Source organism: Pseudophryne corroboree, chromosome 2, assembly GCF_028390025.1.
Source record: "Pseudophryne corroboree isolate aPseCor3 chromosome 2, aPseCor3.hap2, whole genome shotgun sequence".
In the NCBI taxonomy this organism is placed as follows: Eukaryota; Metazoa; Chordata; class Amphibia; order Anura; family Myobatrachidae; genus Pseudophryne; species Pseudophryne corroboree.
In genome coordinates this window covers 395645296-395671846 of record NC_086445.1, presented here as the reverse complement: position 1 = coordinate 395671846, position 26551 = coordinate 395645296, and the positions used below count along the sequence as shown (strand labels likewise).

The window sequence follows — 26551 nt, the reverse complement described above, 5'->3', positions numbered from 1 at the left end:
TTTAAACTAATGCAATCCCCCTCCCCCCCTTCCCTGCCTCCCCCTCCAGTCCTTATTCTTACCACTTATTAAATATACTAAGCAACAGGTTTAATATTCTGGTGTGACTGAAGCGACTTTCAAATGGTTTCACACCCTGCCAATTTGTGCAAAGAGCAGCACGAATCCCTAAGGTTGGTATGATATGTAAACATTCGTCATGTAGAAAGTGAGAATGTTAACATATTGTCCTTGGTGGCCTGCTCCAGTCATGTGATTACCAATCCTCCTGCATTCAGGCATTTATCCTCTAACCCTCCCTAAGTGCCTAACCCCCCCACACACACATAGAAGCCTAACCCTAAAGTCAGTGGGCTCAACGACTACTAAGGCGCATGGTGCAGAAAAGATGTCAACGCTCTGCTGTTCCATAGCTGAAGAGTTATGAACTTCCACCGGCATTAATGAAAATCACAAAAACTGTGCGGTGGGAGCTGAATGGAATGGGTTTCCATGGCCGAGCAGCTGCATGCAAGCCTCACATAACCAAGTCCAATGCCAAGCATCTGATGGAGTGGTGTAAAGCAGGCAATGGACCAGGAGCAGTGGAAACGTGTTGCGTGAAGTGACAAATCACGTTTCTCTGTTTGGCAGTCAGGTGGGCAAGTCTGGTTTGGCCGATACTGGGAGAACATTACCCGCCTGACTGCATTATGCCAACTGTGAAGTTTGGTAGAGTAGGGATAATGATATGGGGCTGTTTTTCAGGGTTTGGGCTAGGCCCCTTATTTCCAGTGAAGGGCAGTGTTAGCAAGGCATTTTGGACAATGCTATGTTTCCAACTTTGTGGCAACAGTTTGGGGGGACCCTTTCCTATTTCAACATGACTGTGCCCCAGTGCACAAAGCAAGGACTATGACTATGAGAACTTGACTCGCCCGCACAGAGTCCTGGTCTCAACCCCATTGAGTACATTTGGATGAACTGGAACAGAGATTGCAAGCCAGGCCTTCTCATTCAACATCAATGCCTGGCCTCATAAATGCTCTACAAAATAAATTGGGACAAATTTCCACAGAAACATTCAAATAGCTTGTGGAAAAACTTCCAAGAAGAGTGAAAGCTGTTATAACTGCAAAATGGGGACCAACTCGATATTAAAGTATATGTGTTTGAATACAATATCATTACAGTTCCTGTTGGTATAATAGTCAGTCGTCTGAATACTTTTGTCCATATAGTGTATCTTATATATAAAATTAATTGGCCTATTTGTCTGGCTATGCATTCAGACACCCTGCAAGATTGGGATGAAACCAACGTAAGGTGGCCCAGTTGGATCCTGGCCAGGTTTTAGGGGGGGTCAGGGTCCAGGTCGGACCTCACGGCGGACTGCTGACGGGATGTTGGCTGTCAGCATACTGACAGCGGCTTCACGCTGTCAGAATCCCGGCAGCGAGTCCCTCGCAGGTTCGCTGCACTTGTTATGCTTTGTGCCCAGTGGCTTGCTTCCTAATCAGTTGGTGGCATGGACCCACCAACCAAGTGGAAATACCCAGTGTTGGTCTCCTGAACACCGGGATCCCGACAGCCGATATTTTAATTGGATCCCGAAATAACTGACTAAAATAACCATAAATCAATTAACTAAAATAACTCACAAAAATGGAGGTTGGAAGACAAAAAATGTTGAGTACCTAAAAGTTTTGGCATAGCATTGATAACAGAAGGAAACTTTAAACCCATCTCGCAATGGGAAAGTGATTATAAAACTGAGTAGAAAGAAAAGCTGGGGATCAGGGCTATGGGTGACCCCCCCAAAACGACACTGGGCAGCAACCTCATGGGTGTGTTGATAGAGCTACTTCAGCTAGTCTATTAAAAAGCAACATAAAATATGCTCACAAACAAGTTCCTTATCATTATCTGATCATCCAAACATCCAAATCTATCAAATATTCACTGGACTAGCTCTGGTATACCAGGATAAAGATGATAGCAGCACAGTCACCAGAACAAAAAGCACGGGAGGCCCCCCAATGCGTTTCATTGCAAAGACTTCATTAGGGGTTACTTAATGGATCATACAAACTGCTCACATTTCCAAGAGCAGCAGAAAAATATAACTTTTTGCATAAACAGAAATTTGCCTATGCTCAAGCCATGCAGTCTCTACAAACAACCTTCCTACCTTAAAATCCCCAAGATTTTATCAACCTCTTATACTCACTAAATACTCAATGGCTCATATTTCACTTCCATTATATAGCTAGTTTTTTGTACAGTATTTGTTGATTATATCAGTGCATAGGTAGAGATCACAGTTTGTTTGCATATTATTAATTTCTCATCATTCTCTGGACAATCAGATCCACATCTCTTATGGTATCTGCTAATGTTTGATGTATCGTTTATAACAAATTTCTTTCTTTTTCTGTCACTTACAGAATGTATGGTTTATATTTAGACATCAGTAACTGTTTGTTCTACTGTTTGGTACACAGCCAACATAATGAAAATATTTGCAGTATCTGACACTTACTTTATGTACGGTTTATATTTAGTCATAAGTAACTGTTTTGTTCTATTGTATGGTACACAGCCAACATAATAAAAATACTTTGAAAGAAGTTCAGATTAGTTTCAGTTTTAAGTCTTCAGTTGCAACTTTTCTGGTTAAAATTTCTTCCTTTCTGTATCTTTGGAACACATTGGGGACTGGGGCATGTACAATGGGGTTTTGGATCTCAAGTTTAGTGGCGGGAGCTATTCAATTATTTCCTGCGGTAAACCCCCTTGCTAAAGTACTGGCAAATCATAGCTCCAGGGTGAACGCAATTACCACCCATGGTAATATTGCGACTAGCCCCAGAGACACTGCAGATTTCTGCTCGCACCTCAGCAGGGTGTGAGTAGACACTAGTTTTAGGTGCACCTCAGGGATAGTCATGGGCTTACTGCAGGCAGCAATGGATTACTTTGGGGCACTAAGGGGTCTATTCATGAAGCAGTGAAAAGAGTGGAGAAGTGAGCCAGCTGAGAAGTTGTCCATGGCAACCAATCAGCTGCTCCGTACAATTGTATAGTATGCAAGTCATAAATGTTACATCAACGCTGATTGGTTGCCATGGACAACTTCTCCACTGGCTCACTTCTACACTCTTTTCACTGCTTCATGAATAGACCCCTAAACCTGAAAGCTAAAACCCTGCGGTAAGTCCAGTGGCTAATTGAATCGCTTCCTTTGTACATCTCTGACAATTATTTGCAACTTCAAGCATAATAAAAATAATAATTCTCAGTAAACAAGTAGATGTGCAATCATAGCAGGCTACATCCCAATATTTGAATGTAAGGAGGACATAAAGTGCTTGAAAATTGCCAAGGTCACCTGGGTCACTAAGATTGGCATTGTTTTTCATTTAAATGTGGGTACAAATGATTAACACAGTTAATTTATTTAAAGGTAAAGTATTTTACAAATTGCTTTGCTCCTTGTAACTTTTATGTGGGAAATCAGATATTAAACAGCAGTCTTAATTGTGAGTGGAGTTCTTTAAATTGTTAATCAGGGGACAGATCAGACCATGTTTGAATTATTAACCTTTTACATCCCCATTGGTTATTGGTGGGTGGACCCAGGTTGGGTTTTGGTGTCAAAGGACTCTCGTAAAATAATACCCCTTTCACATTGCACAAATAACTCGGTATCGACCCGGCATATTGCCAGGTCGACACGGGTCGGTGTGCAGTGTGAAAGGGCCATTGCCGAAATTGCGGGTCGCCTGACCCAGCAATTCAACCCGGGAATAAAGCAGTGTTATACCCGGGTTCAATACCCGGTCAGTGGCTGCGTAAACAGGATCCCCGGTCGATGCTTCCAATTCCCGGGTGGGATCCGGCATTGGCAGTATGAAAGGGGTATAACCCTGATTGAGTGCCCTGTCATTTCAACCCGGGTAACTTGCAGGTTTTAACACAGGAGCTACCCGGGTTACCGGGCAGTGTGAACGCTCGCGACGTCTGACCTGGGCAGTAGCGGATCTTGCCACGGGCAAGCAGGACTTTTGCCCGGGGCGCCGCCTTCCGGAGGGCACCGGCGCCATCCGGGGGGCGCCGCACCATGGCAAGATCCGCTACTGCTGTGCCCCCCACTGTGAAGGGAACGTTTCCCTTCGTGGAGAGGACCTTTGCTGTGCGGTGCGCGATGATGTCATCGCGCACCGCACAGCATTGTGGGACTGACACAGATGCTAGGGGTCATAATTGACCTCTAGTGTCTGTCTATGCCAGATCCGAGAGGAGCGGCGCCGGCGGAGGTCTGTAGCAGTCGGGAGCGGGGATAGTATTATTAATTTTTTTTTACTTTTTCAGCGGCGCTACTCTACTGTACAGGGGGCGTAACTGACCACGCCCCCTGTATGTAGCCACGCCCCTATTTCCCACCCGGGCCGCCAAAAGGGTTACCCATTCAAGCCCTATGGACAGCTAGCTCACAGGCACTTGGAGATGATGTCATCTCCAAGACCCGATTCAGAAGCCACAGCAATATCCCTGGTCCAGTCTGCGGTGTGAATGGGTTTCATGCCGCTGTGACTCGGCTTCAAACCAGTGTTCAATGACTCGGGATTGTGGTATAAAAGGGGTATATGGTGCTGAATGGTCATTTGTAGCCAAAAGGCGAGTAGGGAAAATGGTATGTGCTCATCTTCCCATTTTAGGTGATGTGAGGCATCGATCTCTATCTATATAGCTCTCTATCTATCTATCATCGTCATCATCATCATCATCATCTCCGTGTTGGGAGACAGGGCAGCCGCCTGCCCCAGTGTGTGCTGTGACCTCGCAGCTCTGCCTCTCAGTGATACGTGCACCGGGACGCTGCTGCTGCACTGTCACTGAGCCGGGGGCGGGGCTAGTGACGTCAAGGGGGCGGAGCAGGAATCTGTGTCTGGGCGATTGCTGCTGCTGCTGCTGCTGCTGAGAGGACGCATCATCAACCTGCAAGGAGTGGCAGCCGCTTTCCTTCTGCAACAAGGCACCCTGACCCCCAGCTGCCGCCAGCACCCCGCATGTCACAGGGGGGGAGCAAAGCATTGGACGGAAAGGGGGCTATACAAGGTATGCCGTGACTGCCGCTCGCTGACAGCGGAGTAAGATGGACATGTAGAAACACCGGTTTCTAGGTTGTTTACTTGCTGATGGCAGGAAGATGCTTACCGATTGTCTTGCTCATTCATCAGCTGGCCTGTGCGATCTGCACTCTGCACATTATGTAATATATACTATCATATTGCTGCAGCTGCAGTGCTTGTCTTACACAGAGATGATTACCTTCTCCCTTACATTATACAGCTGTCTCATTGGCCTGGAGGCAAAGTCCAGTCTGCCGACGTTCTCATTTCTATGCTCCTTTTGGTTTCATTGGCTGTGAATGCATGTCCATTAGCGTCCTATGGTTGGACATACTGTAGCGCTTATTTAAATGCTGTGTTGAAAATACAGATTAGACCTGAACCAACCATAACTAGCTTGCAGATAATTGGGTGTACAGGTCAATGAGAATAGAATTATGCTAATTTAGAAAAATAATACTTTGGCCTCCCCTATGGGCTACGTGTGTGTACGTATATGTGTGTGTATATATATATATATATATATATATATATATATATATATATATATATATATATATATATATGTATGTATGAGTGCTTTGTGGATTTTGTCTTAATGCTACTTGAAAATGGCTAAGGCTTTGTATTCTCTGTTAATCTTTGTCTACTTACTACAGGTGTTTATATTACATTTCAGTATACATTGCGGAAGCCTTCCTAGGGACAGGTGCATGGTAAAGACACTGTCCAGATAAACTGAATACACCGCTTGCTTTGGTTACTGTGACATACTGTATATAGAATCCTGAGGGAAAGCGGACTTGTCACCAGGTCTTCCAGTGCTAGTTTTTGCTTACTCCAGTGCTTCTCAAGCTTGGTGCTCAGGACCCCAAACCGTTCATGTTCTCCATTTCACCAGTGTGACAGTGGGTGATACGCCTATGCACCTGCTAGTTGGTCAGGAAAGTGTGAGCTGTTAGGTTTTGTTTTCTTTGGAGATAAGGTTGTTTTGGAAGTTGCAATTAAAGTATTCATATGAAATTAAACATATAACACCAGTATTCCATAAATGATATGGCAGAGAGTTTAGCCTTCTTGTCCAGAGGTTATGTGGCTGGCTCCTGTGTGGGTCACACACACATTGCAGCCAGCAGGTTTCCACTAAGTTTGTTTCACACGTCTATAGATAATGTATTTTCTGTGCAATATGAAGGGTAGTGAGTTTGTGGTGTGTTGTAATATTTGCCTATAGCACTTCTTGGTAGGAGTGTGTGTATTAGACAAATAATAGATCAATGGTATACTATTATGTATGCCTAACGTGAGCTTTGATACCAGCTCCAATTGTATTTTGTGTCATGCGACCCAGGTGTATCAAACATGTTTTGAACTGTATAAATACCTCACAGCTTGGCTTACATGGAAAGCTGCCGATACCACCGGCCTGTACCTTACATGGTAACTAAGGTTGAAAGAAGACACTTGTCCATCGATTTCAACCTATTTGTGGTCTCCTATGCAGTCCTATTATAGGACTAGTTATTTTTATGTTAGGACTAGTTATATTAACTATAATGCGTGCCTACGCTCATAACCCTGAATATCTTTATCCAATAGGAATTTATCTAACCCATTCTTAAAGGTGTTGACTGAGTCCGCCATTACAACCATCTCAGGCAGGGAATTCCAAACACGTATTGTCCTTACTGTGAAAAAAACTTTTCGCCTCAATGTGCGGAAACTCCTCTCCTCTAACCTAAGCGAGTGACCACGTGTTCTCTGTGCTGATCTTATAGAAAATGGGTGCCTCCCAAGCTCTGTGTATTGACCCCTTATATATTTGTAGATGTTGATCATGTCCCCTCTTAGTCTCCTCTTTTCCAATGTAAACATGCCTAGCCTTGCAAGCCTTTCCTCGTATTCCAGCTTCTCCATGCCCTTGATTAGTTTGGTCGCCCGCCTCTGAACCTTTTCTAGCTCCAGGATATCCTTTATGTAATGTGGTGCCCAAAATTGCACACAGTATTCAAGATGTGGCCTCACTAGTGATTTATATAATGGGAGTATAATACTCTCGTCCCTTGCATTAGTTCCCCGTTTTATGCATGCTAATATCTTATTTGCCTTCTTTGCTGCACTCCTACTTTGGCTACTGCTGCTTAATTTGTTATCTATGTGAACCCCTAAGTCTTTTTCCAGTACAGAATCCCCTAATATTACCCAATTTAGTATGTAGGTGTTATTTTTGGTCTTGCCCCCACAATGCATTACCTTACACTTGTCGTCTGTGTTGAATTTCATTCTCCATTTTGCCGTCCATGCTTTCAGTTTAGTTAAGTCGTTCTGAAGAGACTCAGCATCCCCCTCCGTATTTATAACCTTACACAATTTGGTGTCGTCTGCGAAAATTGACACCATGCTCTCTAGACCTACTGTTAGGTCGCTGATGAAAATGTTGAACAAAAGTGGTTCAAGTACAGACCCTTGTGGCACACCAATTAGTACTTTAGTCCAATTTGAAAATGATACATTGACCACAACGCGCTGCTCCCTGTTACCTAACCAATTACTGACCCAAGTGCATATTGTGCTCCCTAGCCCTATTTCTTGTAGCTTATAGATAAGACACGTGTGTGGTACAGTGTCGAAAGCTTTGGCAAAGTCTAAAAAGATAACATCCACCTCCTTACCCTGATCCAGGTTCGCACTTACTGTTTCATAAAAGCCAAGTAAGTTGGTTTGACATGATCTGTCCTTCACAAATCCATGTTGGTTCCTTTTAATGACCTTATTTGCTTCAAGGAACTTTTGAATACTGGGGGTCATTCCGAGTTGATCGCTAGCTGCCGTTGTTCGCAGCGCAGCGATCAGGCTAAAAATCGGCACTTCTGCACATGCGTATGGCGCGCAGTGCGCACGCGCAACGTACTTTCACAAAAGCCAATGCAGTTTCACACAAGGTCTAGCGACGCTTTTCAGTCGCACTGCTGATCGGTGAGTGATTGACAGGAATGGGGCGTTTCTGGGAGGTAACTGACAGTTTTCCGGGAGTGTGCTGAAAAACGCAGGCGTGCCTGGGGAAACGGGGGAGTGGCTGGCCGAACGAAGGGCGTGTTTGTGACGTCAAAACAGGAACTAAACAGTCTGAAGTGATCGCTAGCTAGGAGTATGTCTCGAGCTCCTCTGAAACTGCACAATCTTTTTTTGTAGCAATGCTGCTATCCTTTCGTTCACACTTCTGCTAAGCTAAGATACACTCCCAGAGGGCGGCGGCCTAGCATTTGCACTGCTGCTAAAAGCAGCTAGCGAGCGAACAACTCGGAATGAGGGCCACTGTCCCTTAGAATACCTTCCAATACTTTCCCCACTATAGATGTAAGATTAACTGGTCGATAATTACCTGGTTCAGCTTTGCTCTCCTTTTGAAAATCGGCACTACCTCCGCTATATGCCAGTCTCTGGGAACCATACCCGATTTTAACTGAATCCATGAAGATCAAAAATAGAGGTCTTGCTAGTTCAGCGTGCAGCTCCATAAGAACCCTCAGGTGACTTCCATCTGGACCAGGTGACTTATTAATCTTTAACTTTTTTAATCGGTCACAGACTACCTCCTCACACAAATAAGCATTTAGCAGTGGGACATTATCTTTGTTGAGATTTTGTGTTAGACCCAGCATTTGGTCCTCTCTGGTAAATACCGTTGAAAAAAACTTGTTTAGTTTGGTATGGCACCAAATTGGTTGCTGTCATGTCATATCAATGTGCATTTGTATTTTCCAGCACACCAGATTTTGGGATCAATTCTATTAGCTGCGATGATATCGTGGGTGCGAATCATCGCGGCAGTGGCCGCACTTTGTGGCGGTCCGAATTCTCACAAAAGTACTGGCTGCCCCATAGGGCTCCAAGCACTTTGGTGCAAATTCAGGCCGTAATGAGCCCACGAAGGGTGCAAGATTGTTTAAATGCCACCGCATTGGCACATCTCACCCTTTGCAGGTAATAGGATCGACCCCAAAGTCTGTTGTCCTCTGCTATTGTTATTTATCTTTGCGCTAATCTTCTTGACTGTGATGTTATTCAGGGCGTATTTATGTGTGCAAGCAGGGCTTGTGCTGTAACTCACAGGAGCCAATAAAATGTTCACTTTTACTAGGCTAACTGCAAAAATGTGATGGGTCACTATTGATTACTGTGTAACACAGATACTTGCATCATGTGATTAAATATGTCTCATTGGGGGAATTAGATTATTGGCTGTGTTTTTCAGGGGAATATTTATGGTAGCGCAACATTCACTTTCTTGCGCACCTCCTTTTCAAGAGAAAATCGTAAATGTTGGTATCTCGAGGTGTCTGAGTTCCCGGTGGCACTTCGCAGACATCGATGAGCATTACATTTCCCTCAAAGTGAAGTTAAACTTAACATGAGAGGAATTTAGAGTATAATACACAGTTTGCTTTTCTTTTCTTTTTCAGTTTCTGTACATTTTGTAAGATGGATCATAGGGCAGATTCAGAGATGGACACTAATGCACTGTGTGAAAATATGTAGAAGCAGCAGGAGGTGTATGTAGTAGAAAGTCTCGTATGGTCTGCTGTGTCTGAAGATGCAGCATCATATCAAGTGTGTATATCCCCCAAGTTACTCAGGATGGTCATGTAATTCACGCATCCAGGACCAGTGAAGTGTGATCAAGTACACAGCTCCTGGCCTCAGCATGCCCAGAAAACAGGGTCAACATGCCACCGTTTAATTAGACCCTATTTTAAGAGCAGTAAAAATGTTAGAAAGTTTAGTGAATGATATCTATACCGACCAATGCTGAGAATCCCTACAGGGCCTAATGTAAGTATACTTACCTTCCCCCAATGCCCCCCTAACCCTCCCTTTCCGCAGCCTAAACCTAACCTTTTCCCCCTGTAGGCTAACCCTGACCCTCCCTGGTGGTGCCTAAACCTAGCCCCCCGCAGCCTAACCCTAACCTCCCACCACACTCACCTGTCTGCAGCCCCGGTAAACCCTCGTTCGGTATCCCGGTGGTCGGGATTACGGTGTCCGGTTTTTGAGCCTTGTCAGGATGTCGGACCCGGCACTCTGAGCAGTGTCGATATTCTGACTGCTGGGATCCCGGCTACCCTCTTAATGTTATGTGTAAAGGTCAGACAGTGTGCAAATATTTGTTGATCAGGCCAATGATTGCACAGTGTATGGTCACAGCCGAGCAGCAATTCTTTGGTCTGTCAAGTATGAGATATTTTCCAGCATCTCTAGCAGATGCGATAATTGCTGCTCAGATAATTGGTTAAAATGTGTTGGGATTGTGACCGTTGGGAAGCCGCTGTTTGTATTCTGACTGTCAGGATCCCGTACCCGACCCACCATGGGCATATAGACAGATATCATCTGTTCAGCAGAGTCTTCCAACTGTATTGCTGTTCTCAGTGTCCTCTGGGCTGTTTTCCGGACTGATGATGATTTAGTGCATTCATTCCCTCATTACCGCTTAACATTTGCTGATATTAATATCTCTTTCAAAGCGCTTTACCTCTCACCTTTTTTGTTCTGCCTTCCCACCCTACTGATTACCTCTTCTTACTCCCACCTCCAAGACTACTCCTGTACTGTTCCACATCTTAAGAATTTATGACAAATCAGACAATGGGCCAAATGTAATAGAGTGAGAGTTTCAAAAAGTGAGAGATTTGGTAAGGTTTCTCTATCGTCCTAGTGGATGCTGGGGTTCCTGAAAGGACCATGGGGAATAGCGGCTCCGCAGGAGACAGGGCACAAAAAGTAAAGCTTTAGGATCAGGTGGTGTGCACTGGCTCCTCCCCCTATGACCCTCCTCCAAGCCTCAGTTAGATTTTTGTGCCCGGCCGAGAAGGGTGCAATCTAGGTGGCTCTCCTAAAGAGCTGCTTAGAAAAGTTTAGCTTAGGTTTTTTATTTTACAGTGAGTCCTGCTGGCAACAGGATCACTGCAACGAGGGACTTAGGGGAGAAGAAGTGAACTCACCTGCGTGCAGGATGGATTGGCTTCTTGGCTACTGGACATTAGCTCCAGAGGGACGATCACAGGTACAGCCTGGATGGTCACCGGAGCCTCGCCGCCGGCCCCCTTGCAGATGCTGAAACGAGAAGAGGTCCAGAATCGGCGGCAGAAGACTCCTCAGTCTTCTTAAGGTAGCGCACAGCACTGCAGCTGTGCGCCATTTCCTCTCAGCACACTTCACACGGCAGTCACTGAGGGTGCAGGGCGCTGGGAGGGGGGCGCCCTGGGAGGCAAATGAAAACCTTTTTTGGCTAAAAATACCTCACATATAGCCTCCGGGGGCTATATGGAGATATTTAACCCCTGCCAGAATCCATTAAAGAGCGGGAGACGAGCCCGCCGAAAAAGGGGCGGGGCCTATCTCCTCAGCACACAGCGCCATTTTCCCTCACAGAAAGGCTGGAGGGAAGGCTCCCAGGCTCTCCCCTGCACTGCACTACAGAAACAGGGTTAAAACAGAGAGGGGGGGCACTAATTTGGCGTTAGAAATATATAAAAGATGCTATAAGGGAAAACACTTATATAAGGTTGTCCCTATATAATTATAGCGTTTTTGGTGTGTGCTGGCAAACTCTCCCTCTGTCTCTCCAAAGGGCTAGTGGGTCCTGTCCTCTATCAGAGCATTCCCTGTGTGTGTGCTGTGTGTCGGTACGTGTGTGTCGACATGTATGAGGACGATGTTGGTGAGGAGGCGGAGCAATTGCCTGTAATGGTGATGTCACTCTCTAGGGAGTCGACACCGGAATGGATGGCTTATTTAGGGAATTACGTGATAATGTCAACACGCTGCAAGGTCGGTTGACGACATGAGACGGCCGACAAACAATTAGTACCGGTCCAGACGTCTCAGAAACACCGTCAGGGGTTTTAAAACGCCCGTTTACTTTAGTCGGTCGACACAGACACGGACACTGAATCCAGTGTCGACGGTGAATAAACAAACGTATTCCTTATTAGGGCCACACGTTAAGGGCAATGAAGGAGGTGTTACATATTTCTGATACTACAAGTACCACAAAAGAGGGTATTATGTGGGATGTGAAAAAACTACCGTAGTTTTTCCTGAATCAGATAAATTAAATGAAGTGTGTGATGATGCGTGGGTTCCCCCCGATAGAAAATTATGGGCGGTATACCCTTTCCCGCCAGAAGTTAGGGCGCGTTGGGAAACACCCCTTAGGGTGGATAAGGCGCTCACACGCTTATCAAAACAAGTGGCGGTACCGTCTATAGATAGGGCCGTCCTCAAGGAGCCAGCTGACAGGAGGCTGGAAAATATCATAAAAAGTATATACACACATACTGGTGTTATACTGCGACCAGCGATCGCCTCAGCCTGGATGTGCAGAGCTGGGGTGGCTTGGTCGGATTCCCTGACTAAAAATATTGATACCCTTGACAGGGACAGTATTTTATTGACTATAGAGCATTTAAAGGATGCATTTTCTATATATGCGAGATGCACAGAGGGATATTTGCACTCTGGCATCAAGAGTAAGTGCGATGTCCATATCTGCCAGAAGATGTTTATGGACACGACAGTGGTCAGGTGATGCAGATTCCAAACGGCACAAAGGTGTATTGCCGTATAAAGGAAGAGGAGTTATTTGGGGTCGGTCCATCGGACCTGGTGGCCACGGCAACTGCTGGAAAATCCACCGTTTTTACCCTAAGTCACATCTCTGCAGAAAAAGACACCGTCTTTTCAGCCTCAGTCCTTTCGTCCCTATAAGAGTCATATCTGCCCAGGGATAGAGGAAAGGGAAGAAGACTGCAGCAGGCAGCCCATTCCCAGGAACAGAAGCGTTCCACCGCTTCTGCCAAGCTCTCAGCATGACGCTGGGACCGTACAGGACCCCTGGATCCTACATGTAGTATCCCAGGGGTACAGATTGGAATGTCGAGACGTTTCCCCTTCGCAGGCTCCTGAAGTCTGGTTTACCAAGGTCTCCCTCCGACAAGGAGGCAGTATGGGAAACAATTCACAAGCTGTATTCCCAGCAGGTGATAATCAAATTACCCCTCCTACAACAAGAAAAGGGGTATTATTCCACATTATATTGTGGTACTGAAGCCAGAAGGCTAGGTGAGACCTATTCTAAATCTAAAAAAATTTGAACACTTACAAAGGTTCAAATCAAGATGGAGTCACTCAGAGCAGTGATAACGAACCAGGAAGAAGGGGACTATATAGTGTCCCGAGACATCAGGGATGCTTACCTCCATGTCCAAAATTTGCCCTTCTCACTAAGGGTACCTCAGGTTCGTGGTACAGAACTGTCACTATCAGTTTCAGACGCTGCCGTTTGGATTGTCCACGGCACCCCGGGTCTTTACCAAGGTAATGGCCGAAATGATGATTCTTCTTCGAAGAAAAGGCGTCTTAATTATCCCTTACTTGGACGATCTCCTGATAAGGGCAAAGTCCAGGGAACAGTTGGAGGTCGGAGTAGCACTATCTCGGATACTGCTACAACAGCACGGGTGGATTCTAAATATTCCAAAATCGCAGCTGATCCCGACGACAAGTCTGCTGTGCCTAGGGATGATTCTGGACACAGTCCAGAAAAAGGTGTTTCTCCCGGAAGAGAAAGCCAGGGAGTTATCCGAGCTAGTCAGGAACCTCCTAAAATCAGTGCATCATTGCACAAGGGTCCTGGTAAAGATGGTGACTTCCTACGAAGCAATTCCATTCGGCAGATTTCACGCAAGAATTTTTCAGTGGGATCTGCTGGACAAATGGTCCGGATCGCATCTTCAGATGCATCAGCGGATAACCCTATATCCAAGGACAAGGGTGTCTCTCCTGTGGTGGTTACAGAGTGCTCATCTTCTAGAGGGCCGCAGATTCGGCATTCAGGATTGGATGCTGGTGACCACGGAGGCCAGCCCGAGAGGCTGGGGAGCAGTCACACAAGGAAAAAATTTCCAGGGAGTGTGATCAAGTCTGGAGACTTTTCTCCACATAAATATACTGGAGCTAAGGGTAAATTTATAATACTCTAAGCTTAGCAAGACCTCTGCTTCAAGGTCAGCCGGTATTGATCCAGTGGGAAAAACATCACGGCAGTCGCCCACGTAAATAGACAGGGCGGCACAAGAAGCAGGAGGGCAATGGCAAAAACTGCAAGGACTTTTCGCTGGGCGGAAAATCATGTGATAGCACTGTCAGCAGTGTTTCATTCCGGGAATGGAAACTGGGAAGCAGACTTCCTCAGCAGGCACGACCTCCACCCGGCAGAGTGAAAACTTCATCGGGAAGTTTTCCACATGATTGTAAACCGTTGGGAAATACCAAAGGTGGACATGATGGCGTCCCGTCTGAACAAAAAACGGGACAGGTATTGCGCCAGGTTAAGAGACCCTCAGGCAATAGCTGTGGACGTTCTGGTAACACCATGGATGTACCAGTCGGTGTATGTGTTCCATCCTCTGCTTCTCATACCTAAGGTACTGAGACTTATAAGACGTAGAGGAGTAAGAACTATACTCATGGCTCCGGATTGGCCAAGAAGAACTTGGTACCCGGAACTTCAAGAGATGCTCACAGAGGACTTATGGCCTCTGCCGCTAAGAAGGGACTTGTTTCAGCAAGTACCATGTCTGTTCCAAGACTTACCGCAGCTGCGTTTGACGGCATGGCGGTGGAACGCCGGATCCTAAGGGAAAAAGGCATTCCGGAAGAGGTCATTCCTACCCTGGTCAAAGCCAGAAAGGAGGTGACCGCACAACATTATCACCACATGTGGCAAAAATATGTTGCGTGGTGTGAGGCCAGAAAGGCCCCACGAAGAAATTTCAACTCGGTCGATTCCTGCATTTCCTGCAAACAGGAGTGTCTATGGGCCTCAAATTGGGGTCCATTAAGGTTCAAATTTCGGCCCTGTCGATTTTCTTCCAGAAAGAAGTGGCTTCAGTTCCTGAAGTCCAGAAGTTTGTCAAGGGAGTATTGCATATACAACCCCCTTTTGTGCCTCCAGTGGCACTGTGGGATCTCAACGTAGTTCTGGGATTCCTCAAATCACATTGGTTTAAAACCAGTCAAATCTGTGGATTTGAAGCATCTCACATGAAAAGTGACCATGCTCTTGGCCCTGGCCTGGACCAGGCGAGTGTCAAATTGGTGGGTTTTTTCTCAAAAAAGCCCATATCTGGTTGTCCATTTGGACAGGGCAGAGCTGCGGACTCGTCCCCAGTTCTCTCCCTAAGGTGGTGTCAGTGTTTCACCTGAACCAGCTTATTTTGGTGCCTTGCGCCTACTAGGGACTTGGAGGACTCCAGGTTGCTAGATGTTGTCAGGGCCCTGTAAATATAGGTTCCAGGACGGCTGGAGTCAGGAAAACTGACTTGCTGTTATCCTGTATGCACCCAACAAACTGGGTGCTCTTGCTTCTAAGCAGACTATTGCTAGTTGGATGTGTAATACAATTCAGCTTGCACATTCTGTGGCAGGCCTGCCACAGCCAAAATATGTAAATGCCCATTCCACAAGGAAGGTGGGCTTATCTTGGGCGGCTGCCCGAGGGGTCTCGGCTTTACAACTTTGCCGAGCGGCTATTTAGTCAGGGGCAAACACGTTGGTAAAATCCTACAAATTTGATACCCTGGCTAAGGAGGACCTGGAGTTCTCTCATTCGGTGCTGCAGAGTCATCCGCACTCTCCCGCCCGTTTGGGAGCTTTGGTATTATCCCCATGGTCCTTTCAGGAACCCCAGCATCCACTAGGACGATAGAGAAAATAAGAATTTACTTGCCGATAATTCTATTTCTCGGAGTCCGTAGTGGATGCTGGGCGCCCATCCCAAGTGCGGATTATCTGCAATACTTGTACATAGTTACAAAAATCGGGTTATTATTGTTGTGAGCCATCTTTTCAGAGGCTCCGCTGTTATCATACTGTTAACTGGGTTCAGATCACAGGTTGTACAGTGTGGCTGGTATGAGTCTTACCCGGGATTCAAAATCCTTCCTTATTGTGTACGCTCGTCCGGGCACAGTATCCTAACTGAGGCTTGGAGGAGGGTCATAGGGGGAGGAGCCAGTGCACACCACCTGATCCTAAAGCTTTACTTTTTGTGCCCTGTCTCCTGCGGAGCCGCTATTCCCCATGGTCCTTTCAGGAACCCCAGCATCCACTACGGACTCCGAGAAATAGAATTATCGGCAAGTAAATTCTTATTTTTTCATGTTGGTTTTTTTTTTTTTTTTTTTTAAAGTGGCAATCATTTACACAGCAAGATCAACCTGGTTTTGCAGTGTAAATGATTGCCACTTTAAAAAAAATTGAAAAACCTTTCCAAATCTCTCACTTTCTGAAACTCTCACTCTATTACAGAGACCAATACATTGGGCCAAATGTAAGCTCCTTAGCAGAGCCTTCTTTCCTTGTGTTTCCCTGCCTACACTATCCTGTCTACCACTGCACCCTCAGTAAGCACCTACTGCCCAGTCTTTAAGTTCCCACCCTCAGCATCTCTTGCCCTGTTAGTCGTTCCCATGCCTCTGTTCACAGGCTTGCGTCATGCTCTTATGCTACCTGCTTTGTCCCCATCTCCCCCTTCTCTGTAACCCCTCTACTCCTGTGCTGCCTGTTATTGTCTGTTCCTTGGGTAATCTGTAGTTTGTCTGCCCTACTATAAAATTGTTCTATTTGTTCAATGTAAAATTTGTTGTTGATTTCTACTGATGCCTTTATAAGTAAGTAATAGTGGTGATGATGATGCTAATAAAAGATTTCAGCGGTTACACCTGCAAAGCTTGCGCTGGCGTGTTCTGTCTTGCAGATGAGAGGCATGAGCACAAATCTATACAGTAAATCTATTCTATTTTGTGTTTATTATACAGTATTTCACGATTTAATTCTGTAAACAGTAATACAATCATATTATAATTTATTAAACCATTTTCATTTTTAAACCTGTATAATTGACATAACTAACCGCTTAGGTCTGAGGTTGGCTTTCTATGCTGATTTCAGTGATAATGGCATATATGGAAAAATATGATCCGTACTGGGAGCTTCTCAGTCACCAGCAGTTGCTAAACAAAAAGTCACATCAAGAACTACCTCTGTTTCATCAGTAGCTGAGACACTGGTTTCTTTCCTTTTTGGGTCTTAAGTGTTTCTTATTTTATTGACTTGCTCCATTGTTCGTTGTGTGTACTGATATAAACATACCTTATTGTGTAAATTCACTTACAAGGACTTTGTGGTTCTGTATTGTAGTGGCAGATATTCCCAAAAAGGAAATGCAAAACTTCTATGTACTGTAGAGACATCTATTCATACTGTACATGTCATCATGCTAATTGCACAGTTCTAGAATTTACATTATGTTCTCTGAGTATGGGCAGTATATGCTGATGGCAAGGAAACTATGAATAGGACCTTTATGGAAACACATTTGCAGCAGCCTACATTGCTGTTAATAGGTTACTTAATTTATTGATTGTATTACTTGGATGACAAATTAAGGAAACTTTATAACAGCAATACAGCAGTGTGAAGTAAGAGAATAAAATGAGCTGTTCCAGTATTTAAAAGAAGGGCAGACAGTATAGTTGTCTGGCCTTGATCATATTTTTATATTGTGTTTATAGTGTAGTAGTAGAGCGCTCTGAATATATCCTCTGTACAAGACGTAATGTGTCAGTCCCTTCAGCTTCCCTCCATCTGATGTCAGCTGTTTGCAGCCTTTTCTGAGTGAGTTTTGATAACACCCATTAATCTCTAAAAGGTTTTATTAGCTTTAGGCCCATGTTTATCAAGGCTTGGAGATTGATAAATTGCTCAGTGATAAAGTACCAACCAATCAGCTCCTACCTCCATTTTTCAAACACAGGCAGTAACTTGGCAGTTAGGAGCTGATTGGCTGGTACTTTATCACTGTGCAATTAATCACTCTGCACAGCTTGATAAATCTCTGCTGTAGTTTGATCTTTTGAAAAAATATCTGCGGCAGATGTATTAAGCCTGGAGAAGCGATAAAGAAGTGGAAGGTGATAATGCACCAGCCAATCATCTCCTAACTGTCATTTTCCAAACCAGGAATGATTGGCTGGTGCATTATCACCTTCCACTTATCACTGCTTAATCACTTCTCCAGGCTTAATACATCTGCCCCTTTAGTTTTTCTACATCTACAAATGTTACTACCATATAGAATTGTTTCATTTTATATTTTTACAGATTTGCTACTGGGAACACTTAAAATATAAGCATTTATCACAGTAATTCCTATTACAACTGCAACAATATGTTCTGTATAGTTTCATTGGGTTATTCTATTTTGGGCATTTTAGCAGCACTGTTAACACTTGTTTTCATTTTTAACAAATATCTAGCTATTACTTAAGGCGGATACACACTACGTGACGGGGAATTGCCGGCGGTGAACGACTATATCGTTGAACGATATAGCGTTCAACGATATAGTTCGTACACACTGAACGTTGTCGTTCAACGATAACGTTCAGTGACGCCATCGCCGGCATTCCTAAACATGCAGCTTAACCCGACATTGACGGGTTGAGCTGCATGTCAGCTCAGTATTGTTGATCGCTGAATGGCGTGCGGGAGTGCGCATCATTCATCGGTCACCAATATTACCTCATACATACTGGACGATATAGCGTTCAACGATATAGTTCATACACACTGAACGTTGTCGTTCAACGATAACGTTCAGTGACGCCACTGCCGGCATTCCTAAACATGCAGCTTAACCCGACATTGACGGGTTGAGCTGCATGTCAGCTCAGTATTGTTGATCGCTGAATGGCGTGCGGGAGTGCGCATCATTCATCGGTCACCGATATTACCTCATACATACTGGACGATATAAGCCTAAAAATAAATGACGATATTTTTTAGGCTATAATCGCTTAGTGTATAACCCCCTTTTTACTTTTTTTGACAACCAATTTTCACTGGTGTACAGCAAATTGGGCTCGCTCTCATGCCCTTTTGACTGCTGCCCCGCATTATCTGAAGCTAGATTTTGCACCACACGTATTTAATTGTCCTTTGTGCTAACAGGTGCATTGAGATACACAGAGATCTACAATACTGCACATTTCACAATATAACCGCACACAATGGTATCATTCTTTGCTCATTTGAGTGTTAAAGCTTAGCATTGGTCTTATCAGTTACAGTAAAGAGAAATAATGGATATCTGTTGGGAACAGGAAGTCAGCAAGGACATGCATATCATAGAAACAAATAGGTTTCCAAGTAGAAATAACGCTACTGTTACTGTACACAATGAACCTGTTTAAGACAAAACAGAGCCCGGATCGAACTCCAGTTACTCAATGGGGGGATTTCAATTGGTGTTTTAGGCTGCGCTAATTAATGGGCACCTGACACTTAATGTGGCTAAACCTGGCCTTTTTGCACGCAACGTGCACAACATTTTTTTTTGTATATCGCCCAGACAAAAACCAAAATTGATAGTGCACAAAAAAAACTATTGAATCGCCCCCATATCATCTATCCTAGGCCTCAATCCATGCAGTTCATAAAATGGGGGTAATTCAATTACTATCGTAGAAACAATACAATTTGACGGCAGATAAGAACCACTTGGCTCATCTAGTCTGCCTTTTATTTATTTTTCTCTTACGTCCTAGAGGATGCTGGGGACTCCGTAAGGATCATGGGGATAGACGGGCTCCGCAGGAGACATGGGCACTAAAAAGAACTTTAGATATGGGTGTGCACTGGCTCCTCCCTCTATGCCCCTCCTCCAGACCTCAGTTTTGATACTGTGCCCAGAGGAGACTGGGTGCATTACAGGGAGCTCTCCTGAGTTTCCTGAAAGAAATAATTTTTGTTAGGTTTTTTATTTTCAGGGAGCTCTGCTGGCAACAGACTCCCTGCATCGAGGGACTGAGGAGAGAGAAGCAGACCTACTTAACTGCTAGGCTCTGCTTCTTAGGCTACTGGACACCATTAGCTCCAGAGGGAGTCGGAACGCAGGCCTCTCCTAGCTGTTCGTCCCGGAGCCGCGCCGCCGTCCTCCTCACAGAGCCGGAAAATAGAAGCCGGCTGAGTATAAGAAGAAAGAAGACTTCAGAGGCGGCAGAAGACTTCAGATCTTCATAGAGGTAACGCGCAGCGGTAACTCTGCGCGCCATTGCTCCCTCACAACACACACACGGCAGGCACTGTAAGGGTGCAGGGCGCAGGGGGGGCGCCCTGGGCAGCAATTTAAACCTCTGTTCTGGCAATATAGGGACATATATGGGCTCTGCACTGTATATTCTGACATCCCCCGCCAGTTTTAAAAGAAATCAAGCGGGACCGAAGCCCGCCGCTGAGGGGGCGGAGCTTGATCCTCAGCACTCACCAGCGCCATTTTCTCCGCAGCACACCGCTGAGAAGCTGGCTCCCCGGACTCTCCCCTGCTGAACACGGTGACAGATGGTTTGAAAGAAGGGGGGGGGGCACATAATTTGGCGCAGTGTTTTTTTATATATATATATATATCTATATATATCTATCTATATATAATATAAATGATAAAAGCGCTATCTGGGTAATTTTTTTCCCTGGGTCATTGGCTCTGGGTGTGTGCTGGCATACTCTCTCTCTGTCTCTCCAAAGGGCCTTGTGGGTGAACTGTCTCCAGATAGAGAATTCCCTGAGTGTGTAATGTGTCGGCACGCGTGTGTCGGCATGTCTGAAGCGGAAGGCTCTTCTAGGGAGGAGGTGGAGCAAATGAGTGTGGTGTCTCCGTCGGCAACGCCGACACCTGACTGATTGGATATGTGGAATGTTTTAAATGCAAATGTGAATTTATTGCACAAAAGGTTGGACAAAGCTGAGTCCAGGGAATGTACAGGGAGTTTAGCCCTGCCTTTCACTATGTCACAGGGACCTTCTGGGTCTAAAAAGCGCCCACTATCCCAAATAGTAGACACGGATACCGACACGGATTCTGATTCCAGTGTTGACTACGATGATGCAAAGTGGCAGCCAAAATTGGCTAAAAGTATTCATTATATGATTATTGCTATAAAAGAGGTGTTGCATATCACGGATGAACCCTCTGTCCCTGACACGAGGGTCCACATGTTTAAAGAAAAGAAACCTGAGGTAACCTTTCCTCCATCTCATGAGCTGAACGAATTATTTGAAAAGGCTTGGAAATCTCCAGATAAAAAAACTGCAGATTCCCAAAAGGATTCTTATGGCGTATCCTTTCCCGGCTAAGGACAGGATACGGTGGGAATCCTCCCCAAGGGTGGATAAAGCGTTGACACGCTTATCCAAAAAGGTAGCGCTGCCATCTCAAGATATGGCTACCCTCAAGGATCCTGCTGATCGCAGGCAGGAAACTACCTTGAAGTCTATTTACACACATACTGGTACCTTACTCAGACCGGCGATAGCGTCGGCTTGGGTTTGTAGCGCTGTAGCGGCGTGGACAGATACCTTATCTGCTGATATAGATTCGCTGGATAAGGAAACCATTTTATTGACCCTGGGTCATATTAAAGATGCTGTCCTATATATGAGAGATGCTCAGAGAGACATTGGCCTACTGGGTTCCAGAGCCAATGCTATGGCGATTTCGGCTAGGCGAGCCCTATGAACCCGACAATGGCCCTCATTCCGAGTTGTTCGCTCGCTAGCTGCTTTTATCAGCTTTGCACACGCTAAGCCACCGCCTACTGGGAGTGTATTTTAGCATAGCAGAATTGCGAACGAAAGATTTTAGAAATTTCTTAGCAGTTTCTGAGTAGCTCGAGACTTACTCCTCCACTGCGATCAGTTCAGTCAGTTTCGTTCCTGGTTTGACGTCACAAACACACCCAGCTTTCGCCAAGACACTCACCCATTTCTTCAGACACTCCCGCGTTTTTTCGCGCACACCCATAAAACGGCCAGTTTCCGCCCAGAAACACCCACTTCCTGTCAATCACACTACGATCACCAGAACGATGAATTTTCTTCGTTAAGCCGTGAGTAAAATACCAAACTTTTTTGCAAATTTACTTGGCGCAGGCGCACTGCGAACGTTGCGCATGCGCAGTTTGCGATTAATCGCTCCGTTGCGAAAAAAACTAACGAGCGAACAACTTGGAATGAGGGCCAATGGACGGGCAATGCCGACTCGAAGAGGCATATGGAGGTTTTACCTTACAAGGGTGAGGAATTGTTTGGGGGAGGTCTCACGGACCTAGTTTCCACGGCTACGGCAGGTAAATCAACTTTTTTGCCTTATGTTTCCTCACAGCCTAAGAAAACGCCACATTATCAGATGCAGTCCTTTCGGTCGCATAAACCCAAGAGAGTGCGGGGATCTTCCTTTCTTGCCAGAGGTAAGGGCAAGGGAAAAAACTGCAAGCCACAGCCAGTTCCCAGGAGCAGAAGTCCTCCCCGGCCTCTACAAAATCCACCGCATGACGCTGGGGCTCCGCTGAGGGAGTCCGCCCCAGTGGGGGCACATCTTCGACTTTTCAGCCACGTCTGGGTTCAATCACAGGTGGATCCCTGGGCAGTAGAAATTGTTTCCCAGGGTTACAAGCTGGAATTCGAAGAAGTGCCTCCTCGCCGGTTTTTCAAATCGGCCCTGCCGGCTTCTCCCCCAGAGAGGGAGATAGTGTTAAAAGCTATTCAAAAATTGTGTCTTCAACAAGTGTTGGTCAAAGTCCCCCTGCTGCAGCAGGGGATGGGGTATTACTCAACCCTGTTTGTAGTCCCGAAACCGGACGGTTCGGTCATACCCATTTTGAATTTAAAATCCTTAAACCTATACTTAAAAAGGTTCAAGTTCAAGATGGAGTTGCTCAGAGCGGTCATCGCCAGCCTGGAAGGGGGGGATTATATGGTGTCCCTGGACATAAAGGATGCATACCTTCATGTCCCCATATATCCGCCTCATCAGGCGTTCCTGAGGTTTGCTGTACAGGATTGTCATTACCAATTTCAGACGTTGCCGTTTGGGCTTTCCACGGGCCCGAGGATTTTCACCAAGGTAATGGCGGAAATGATGGTGCTCCTGCGCAAGCCAGGTGTCACAATTATCCCGTACTTGGACGATCTCCTAATAAAAGTGAGATCGAGAGAACAGTTGCTGAACAGCGTATCACTCTCCCTTAGGGTGATGCAACAGCACGGCTGGATTCTCAATATCCCGAAGTCACAGTTGATTCCAACGACTCGTTTGCCCTTCTTAGGCATGATTCTGGATACAGACCAGAAAAGGGTTTATCTTCCGATGGAAAAGGCCCAAGAACTCATGTCTTTGGTCAGGGACCTATTGAAGCCAACAAGGGTGTCGGTGCATCACTGCACTCAAGTTCTGGGAAAGATGGTGGCGACTTACGAGACCATTCCATTCGGCAGGTTCCATGCGAGAACTTTTCAATGGGACCTTCTGGACAAGTGGTCCGGGTCACATCTACAGATTCATCAGATGATCACCCTGTCCCCCAGGGCCAGGGTATCTCTCCTGTGGTGGCTGCAGGGTGCTCACCTTCTGGAGGGTCGCAGGTTCGGCATTCAGGACTGGGTTCTGGTAACCATGGACGCGAGCCTCCGAGGTTGGGGTGCAGTCACACAGGGAAGAAACTTCCAGGGTCTCTGGTCAAGCCAGGAGGCTTGTCTTCACATCAACGTACTGGAGTTGAGGGCCATATACAACGCCCTTCGACAAGCGGAAAATTTGCTTCGCGACCTACCGGTTCTGATCCAGTCAGACAACATCACCGCAGTGGCGCTTGTAAACCGCCAAGGCGGAACAAAGAGCAGAGTGGCAATGGCGGAAACCACCATGATTCTTCGCTGGGCGGAAAATCATGTAAGCGCCCTGACAGCAGTCTTCATTCCGGGAGTGGACAACTGGGAAGAAGACTACCTCAGCAGACACGATCTACATCCAGGAGAGGGGGGACTTCATCAGGAAGTCTTCGCAGAGATTGCAAGTCGGTGGGGGCTGCCTCAGATAGACATGATGGCGTCACGCCTCAACAAGAAACTACCAAAGTATTGCGCCAGGTCTAGGGACCCTCAGGCAGTGGCGGTGGACGCCCTGGTGACACCATGGGTGTCTCAGTCGGTCTATGTGTTCCCTCCTCTTCCGCTCATCTCAAAGATATTGAGAATCATAAGACGAAGAGGAGTACAGACAATTCTCATTGTTCCAGATTGGCCGCGAAGGGCCTGGTATCCGGATCTGCAGGAAATGCTCACAGAAGATCCGTGGCCTCTTCCTCTCAGAGAGGACCTGTTACAACAGGGGCCCTGTCTGTTCCAAGACTTACCGCGGCTGCGTTTGACGGCATGGCGGTTGAACGCCGGATCCTAGCGGAAAAGGGCATTCCGGATGAGGTCATTCCTACTCTGATAAAGGCTAGGAAAGACGTGACAGCGAAACATTATCATCGTATATGGAGAAAGTACATATCTTGGTGTGAGTCCAGGAATGCTCCTCCGGAAGAATTCCATTTGGGCCGTTTCCTTCACTTCCTACAAATGGGAGTGAATTTGGGCCTAAAATTAGGCTCCATTAAGGTTCAGATTTCGGCCCTATCCATTTTATTTCAGAAGGAATTGGCTTCTCTCCCAGAAGTCCAGACTTTTGTGAAGGGAGTGCTTCATATCCAGCCTCCTTTTGTACCTCCAGTGGCACCCTGGGACCTTAACGTGGTGTTGCAGTTCCTTAAGTCTCACTGGTTTGAACCACTTAAAACGGTGGAATTAAAATATCTCACTTGGAAAGTGGTCATGTTGTTGGCTTTGGCGTCGGCAAGGCGAGTGTCGGAGTTGGCGGCTTTATCTCACAAAAGCCCCTATCTGATTTTCCATGTGGATAGAGCAGAGTTGCGGACTCGTCCTCAATTTTTGCCCATGGTGGTTTCTTCTTTTCATATGAACCAACCTATTGTGGTACCTGTGGCTACACGGGACTTGGAGGATTCCGAGTCCCTTGATGTGGTCAGGGCATTGATAATTTATGTGGCCAGAACGGCCCGGGTTAGGAAAACAGAGGCACTGTTTGTCCTGTATGCAGCCGACAAGGTTGGCGCTCCTGCTCGAAGCAGACTATTTCTCGCTGGATCTGTAACACGATTCAGTAGGCTCATTCTACGGCTGGATTGCCGTTACCAAATTCTGTAAAGGCCCATTCCACAAGGAAGGTGGGCTCTTCTTGGGCGGCTGCCCGAGGTGTCTCGGCTTTACAGCTGTGCCGAGCTGCTACTTGGTCGGGTTCAAACAACTTTGCGAAGTTCTACAAGTTTGATACCCTGGCTGATGAGGACCTCATGTTTGCTCAATCGGTGCTGCAGAGTCATCCGCACTCTCCCGCCCGTTTTGGAGCTTTGGTATAATCTCCATGGTCCTTACGGAGTCCCCAGCATCCTCTAGGACGTAAGAGAAAATAAGATTTTAAACCTACCGGTAAATCTTTTTCTCCTAGTCCGTAGAGGATGCTGGGCGCCCGTCCCAGTGCGGACTACATCTGCAAGACTTGTATATAGTTTTGCTTACTTAAGGGTTATGTTACAGTTTGATCAGTCTCTGACTGATGCTGTTTGGTTTCATGCTGTTAACTGGTTCGTATATTCCATGTTATACGGTGTGGATGGTGTGGGCTGGTATGAATCTTGCCCTTAGATTAACAAAAATCCTTTCCTCGTACTGTCCGTCTCCTCTGGGCACAGTTTCTCTAACTGAGGTCTGGAGGAGGGGCATAAAGGGAGGAGCCAGTGCACACCCATATCTAAAGTTCTTTTTAGTCCCCATGTCTCCTGCGGAGCCCGTCTATCCCCATGGTCCTTACGGAGTCCCCAGCATCCTCTATGGACTAGGAGAAAAAGATTTACCGGTAGGTTTAAAATCTTATTTTTTTTTTTACCATATTTTTATCACAAACCTTATTTGATCCTCATTTTTTTTGTAATGGTATCCTTATGTCTATCCCATGCATGTTTAAGTTGCTCTACTGTCTTAGCCTCTACCACCTCTGATGGAAGGCTATTCCACTTATTCACTACGCTTTCTATGAAGTCATTTTTTTCTCAAATTTCCCTACCTTCCTCGAGTCTCAGTGCATGTCCTCGTGTCCTGTTACTTCTCTTAATTTGGAGAATGTTTCCCTCCTGGACTTTAAGACCCTTGATATATTTGAAAGTTTCTATCATGTCCCCCCTTTCCCTTCTCTGCTCCAAACTATACATATTGAGATTTTTTTTTTTAGTCTTTCTGGGTATGTTTTGTGATGTAGGCCATTTTAGTTGCCCTTCTTTGTACAGTCTCTAATGTATTAATATCCTTTTGAAGATATGGCCGATTATTCTGTCTCCATTTGTGAGTATTAAGTCTAATATTGCGTCTTTCCCAGTAGGCTCCCTCACCAATTGGTGGAGGGATGCTCCCTGAAGGGA

At 45.8% G+C, this 26551-nt stretch overlaps 1 protein-coding gene across 3 annotated transcripts in view; it reads left to right on the top strand.

The window, feature by feature from the left end:
• Positions 1–4493: 4493 nt before the first annotated feature.
• The window catches only part of INPP4A (inositol polyphosphate-4-phosphatase type I A), a 266919-nt gene continuing 244861 nt past the window's right edge, over positions 4494–26551 (top strand). For 2 of the 3 annotated variants that reach the window (XM_063953341.1, XM_063953340.1), the window contains exon 1: positions 4496–5100. The gene's annotated coding sequence lies outside the window, so the exon portion shown is untranslated. Of the gene's footprint in view, positions 5101–26551 lie in introns of all 3 variants that reach the window. The other variant, XM_063953338.1, reaches the window with a different exon arrangement.